The sequence below is a fragment of the Myotis davidii genome, unplaced genomic scaffold (assembly GCF_000327345.1).
Source record: "Myotis davidii unplaced genomic scaffold, ASM32734v1 scaffold185, whole genome shotgun sequence".
NCBI lineage: Eukaryota > Metazoa > Chordata > Mammalia > Chiroptera > Vespertilionidae > Myotis > Myotis davidii.
The window spans coordinates 4,099,510-4,105,621 of NW_006297811.1; the positions used below are offsets into that span (position 1 = coordinate 4,099,510).

The 6,112-nt window shown below is 42.3% G+C and overlaps 1 pseudogene; it reads right to left on the minus strand.

Annotated features, from left to right (window-relative positions):
- Positions 1 to 8: 8 nt before the first annotated feature.
- LOC107184623 lies at positions 9 to 557 on the minus strand (annotated as a pseudogene).
- Between the last annotated feature and the right edge of the window lie 5,555 nt (positions 558 to 6,112).

A 6,112-nucleotide genomic window follows, 5' to 3' on the forward strand; every position in this document is an offset into this window, starting at 1 on the left:
CAGAGCTGATGCATGTTCTGTTTTGGCAGAAACTTTTGCATGATCTTGCTCAACTGCAGAATTATTTCCTTCTGTAACTCGTTTTTTCGTTGGCTCTTCTATCCCTTCTTGGCAACCAGTTCGTCTCGTGTGGTATGGATTGGAGCATCTGTCACTTTGATGCCTTCGGCCATACTAAGTATTTTGTCCATAACTTTTGGGGGGTACCGGCACCCGAGGAAGACGTGGTTGGCCCAGGCCATGGAGAAGGAGACGAGCTGCTGCAGCTGCCGACGGCGGGGGCCGCTCTCGGCGTCGGCGGCTTCCTCCGCGGTCGTGGGAGTCGCGGGCGCCTCGCCGCCGGCGGGGGCCAGGTCCCCGGCATTGCGGAGCAGGAACTCCCGGCGGTGGCGCCAGTGTTTGTCCGTCTCGCCGTGGCCGCGCAGCGTCTCCACCCAGGCGGCCGCCCGCGGGTTCTGGCCCAGGTACTCCGACACCTCCTGCGCCATGTTGGGCCTGCAGGTCGCGGAGGCCGCGAGCGGACGCGGGGCGGGGGCGCCGGGCCAGGAGCGCCGGAGCCGCCGATCCGCCCACCTTCCTTCTTTCTCATTTCCAAAGTCTCTCATTCTCTCCCTGAGACAGACTATGAACAAGGTGAGGAATTGTTTTCTGAATGAAGAAAAATTGTGTTACAAGGATCAGTGCATTTGCATTTGAGGTGACCAAAGTGCAGAAAGCTTGAAAGTTATATGTTTTTCTCCACAGCCCTGGGACTGGAGGTCGAGCCCTGAATGTCTGAAATCTACTTGGTGGCACGTCCTATATCTTACTTAGCTCTTTACCCTAAAAGCCCTGGAAAGGTACTCAATATATATTTGTTAAAGAAATGTGTAGTCCCAGAGGCATAGTACTTCCAAACCCTCCTTCAATTCCTGTCCCCCTTCCTCACCCCATTGGTTCAGATCCTAAGACTGCCCTTCTGCTGATTTTGCCATGTCAATGGTTTCCTTTCCTCTGATCTGTCTGGAGTTGTGACCCCTCAAGACTGTTTCTCAGTTTGACTGTTTCTGGACCCTGAGAAGATCCTAGCTTCAATCAGAACCTTAGCAGGCTAGCCCCCATATTTGTAGACCCTCCACATTGCTATCAGCAAAAGATCCAGTCTGAGCCTTGGTGCTTTGCACAATAGAGAAGGCCATGTGAAGACAGAGACAAAGATTGGAGTTATGCACCTACAAATCAAGGAGTATCAGTGATTTTTGGCATCCGTAAGAAGTTGGGAGATTGGCATAGAATGGATTCTCCCTCAGACTTCAGAAAGAACCTCCCCCACTGACACCTCAATTTCACACTTCTGGTCTCCAGAACTGTGAGAGAATAGATTTCTATTGTAAGCCACAAAATTTGTGCTAATTTGTTATGGCAGCCCTAGGAAACTAACACATACATCAAATGATTTGTATGTTTCAGAATGGACTCTTCTGATCATGAATCACAGCTCTCACCTTACACCCTGGAATCAGTCATCCCTTGGATGCTCCTTAGGCCAATGGGCAGACACCACCTCAGTCAATTTTCAGAACAAACCTGGAGAAGGGGACCAAGCAGGCCTTGAAAGTGAACTTGAGGTGATTTAGGCAAGTGAGTTCAGGAGTTCTGAGTATGCATGTATACCAGTAGAGTGTACAAGGATGAAGGTCCTGTTGGTACCTCCCTTGGGCCTTGAGGAGTCCTTTCCCCATGGGTAGCTGGAGGAGTGTTAGAGTAGAACCTACTAAGAATCCCCCCACTCCCTTATTTTTAGCTCTAAGGGTAGTACTGCTAATGGTCTTTTTGTGTGTGTGTGTGTGTGTGTGTGTGTGTGTGTGTGTGTGTGTGTGATTTCATGCATTTCATTTATTTATTTATTTATTTTTGCAATTTTTTTCTTTATTGATTAAGGCATATATGTGTCCTTATGCCCCCTCTGCCCCCCACCCCCCAGCTCATGCCCTCACTACCCTAGTGTCTGTGTCCATTGGTTATGTTTATATTCATTCATATAAGTCCTTTGGTTGATCTCTCCCCTGTACCCCCCACCTTCCCTTACCTTCCCTCTGAGGTTTGACGGTCTGATTGATGCTTCTCTGTCTCTAGATGTGCTTTTGTTCATCAGTTTATGTTCATTATATTCCACAAATGAGTGAGATCATGTGATATTTATCTTTCTCTGACTGGCTTATTTTGCTTAGCATAATGCTCTCCAGTTCCATCCATGCAGTTGCAAATGGTAGGAATGCCTCCTTTTTTACCGCAGCATAGTATTCCATTGCGTAGATGTACCACAGTTTTGTTTTTTTTAGACTCTTTCGAAACATGATTTTATTGTAACCCACTATGAAAATTATACAAGTGGGATCATAGAATTGGTAAGGATTAGGTTGAGCTACAATAAATCAAGCTAAAGTCAGTGAAAATTAACATAGAAAGGGCAAATTTGGTCTACAGCCCCACAGTGTGTATTTGAATAATGCATCATTGTTGTTGTTGTTTTAAATATATTTTATTGATTTTTTTACAGAGAGGAGGGAGAGAATAGAGAGTTGGAAACATCGATGAGAGAGAAACATCGATCAGCTGCCTCCTGCACACCTCCTACTGGGGATGTGCCTGCAACCAAGGTACATGCCCTTGATTGGAATCGAACCTGGGACCCTCTAGTCTGCAGGCTGACACTCTATCCACCGAGCCAAATCAGCTAGGGCTGTTGTTGTTTGTGTTTGGTTTTGTGTTTTTTTTTGCTTTAACCTTATTTTTTTAAGCTTTCTAATATTATTTATTTATTTTTGATTGCTTTCTTTTTTTTATTGCTTAAAATATTACAAAGAGTAATACATTTGTCTCCTTTTTCCCCCCCTTGACCTTCCCCCAGCCTCCCCTACCCTCAGTGTCCTATGTCCATTGGTTATGCTTATATGCATGCAGATAAGTCCTTTGGTTGATCTCTTACCCCCCACCTCAACCCTCCCTAGCCTTCCTGTTGTAGCTTGACTGTCTGTTTAATGCTGCTCTGCCTCTGTATCTATTTTTGTTCATCAGTTTATAATGGTCTTTATTATCCATAAATGAGTGAGATCATATGGTATTTTTCTTTCACTGACTGGCTTATTTCACTTAGCATACAAGTCCTTGGGTTGATCTCTCTTCCTTACCCCCACCCTCTCCTACCTTCCCTCTGAGGTTTGATGTTCTGATCGATGATTCTCTGTCTCTGGATCTGTTTCTGTTCGTCAGTTTCTGTTCTTCATTATATTCCATAAATGAGTGAGATAATGTGATATTTATCTTTCTCTGACTGGCATATTTCACTTAGCATAATGCTCTCCAGTTCCATCCATGCTATTGCAAATGGTAAGAACTCCTTTTTTTTACTGCAGCGTAGTATTCCATGGTGTAGATATACCACAGGTTTCGAATCCACTCATCTGCTGATGGGCACTTAGGCTGTTTCCAGATCTTAGCTATGGTGATTTGTGCTGCTATGAACATAGAGGTGCATATATCCTTTCTGATTGGTGTTTCTAGTTTCTTGGTATATATTCCTAGAAGTGGGATCACTGGGTCAAATGGAAGTTCCATTTTTAGTTTTTTGAGGAAACTCCATATTGTTCTCCACAGTGGCTGCACCAGTCTGCATTCCCACCAGCAGTGCATGAGGGTTCCTTTTTCTCCACATCCTCACCAGCACTTGTTGTTTGTTGATTTGTTGATGATAGCCATTCTGACAGGTGTGAGGTGGTACCTCATTGTTGTTTTGATTTGCATCTCTTGGTTGATTAGTGACTTTGAGCATGTTTTCATATGTCTCTTGGCCTTCTGTATGTCCTTTCAAAAAGTATCTATTTAGGTCCTTTACCCATTTTTTGATTGGATTGTTTATCTTCCTTTTGTTAAGTTGTATGAATTCCCTATAAATTTTGGAGATTAAGACCTTATCTGAGATAACATTGGCAAATATGTCCTCCCATGCAGTGGGTTCTTGTTGTTTTGTTGATGATTTCTTTTGCTGTGCAGAAGCTTTTTCTTTTGATATAATCCCACTGTTTATTTTTTCCTTAGTTTCCATTGCCCTTGGAGCTGTATTGGTAAAGATATTGCTACAACAAATGACTGCTATTTTGCTGCCTATGGCTTCTTCTAAGATTTTTATCATTTCTGTTTAAGTCCTTTATCCATTTTGAGTTTATTTTTGTGTATGGTGTAAGTTGGTAGTCTAGTTTCATTTTTTTTGCATGTTTCTGTCCAATTTTCCCAACACTATTTATTGAAGAGACTGTCTTGACTTCATTGTATGCTCTTGCCTCCTTCGTCAAATATTAATTGAGCATAATGGCTTGGGTTGATTTCTGGGGTTCTCTGTTCTGTTCCACTGGTTATATGTCTGTTCTTGTGCCAATACCAGGCAGTCCTGAGAACAGTGGCTTTGTAGTATAGCTTGATATCTGGTATTGTGATCCCTCCAACTTTGTTCTAGAAGAACAGTATTTCACAAGGTTGGACTGACAAATGAATGAATTGCTAAAAGTTCTTTTGAATGGACTTCCAGTTCTGTAGAAATTATAAAACTGACTTTCCATGCTTCCTCCTCAAAATAAATTATTGAAATTGTAAGATCCAGAACCTCAGCCTCTGGGAGCCGTTATTGGCTGTAATGCAGGGATCAGATATCAAAGCTGTCAATAGCTTTACAGCTGATATCAGAAAGATGGCTGAGGGTCTGCTCAAGCCCACAAGTTGATACATGGAGTATTACTCAGGTAATTTGTTTTCTTCAAGTTAAGAATAATAAATGTCCCTTTATCTAAATGACTGATAGTTGGACTTGGCACTTCTTTCATTTTATTGATATAGAAATATGTGTGTGTGTGTATATATATATATATATAAAATATGTGCCTTTTTAGAATATATAGTACATATATTATGCTTTTTTTCAGCTTTACTGAAATATAGCTGACAAATAAAAATATATACGTTTAGGTTGTACAATGAGATGTTTCATAGGCATTGTGAAAAGATTACCACAATCAAGTTAGTTAATATACTCATCACCTCACACAATTACCCTTTCTTTGGTGATGAGAACGCTTGCCTTAACAAATTTCAAATAGGTCTCCAGAACTTATTCATCTTATAACTGAAAGTTTATACCCTTTGACCAACATCTCCCCTTTTTCTCTACTGGCAACCACCATACTATGCTCTATTACTATGAATTTGACTTATTTTTTATAATCCACATATAAGTGAGATCATGCAGTATTTGTCTTTCTCTGTCTGGTTTATTTTACATAGCATAATATCCTCCAGGTTCATCCATATTGTTGCAAATGGCAACTGAAAGTTTATACCCTTTGACCAACATCTCCCCTTTTTCTCTACTGGCAACCACCATACTATGCTCTATTACTATGAATTTGACTTATTTTTTATAATCCACATATAAGTGAGATCATGCAGTATTTGTCTTTCTCTGTCTGGTTTATTTTACATAGCATAATATCCTCCAGGTTCATCCATATTGTTGCAAATGGCAGGATTTTTTACTGCCCTCTCCTGCTATCCTGGTTGCTCCTAACTGCTCTCCCCTGAAGGCCTGGGTCCCCCACAACTGTCCTCCCCTGCATAAGGCTGAATAATATTCTATTTTGTATGTACATATTTATTCTTTGTCCATTCATCCAGCAATGGACACTTAGGTTGTTTCTATATCTTGGCTATTATAAATAATGCTTCAATGAACAATGAACGGGGGAGTGCAGATATCTCTTGGAGGTTGTGATTTTATTTTCTTTGGATATATACCCAGAAGTGGGATTGCTGGGTCATATTAGTTCTATTTTAAACTAGAGGCCTGGTGCATGAAATTCATGCAGGGAGGGGGTGTCCTTCAGCCAAGCCTGCACCCTCTCCAATCTAGGACCCCTTGAGGAATGTCTGACTGCCGTTGGACATCCCCTCACAATCCAGATGGCTGGCTCCCAACTGCTCGCCTGCCTGCCTGATTGCCCCTAACCACTTCTGCCTGCCAGCATGATCGATGCTTAACTGCTCCCCTGCTGGCCTGATTGCCCCTAACTGCCCTCCCCTGCCC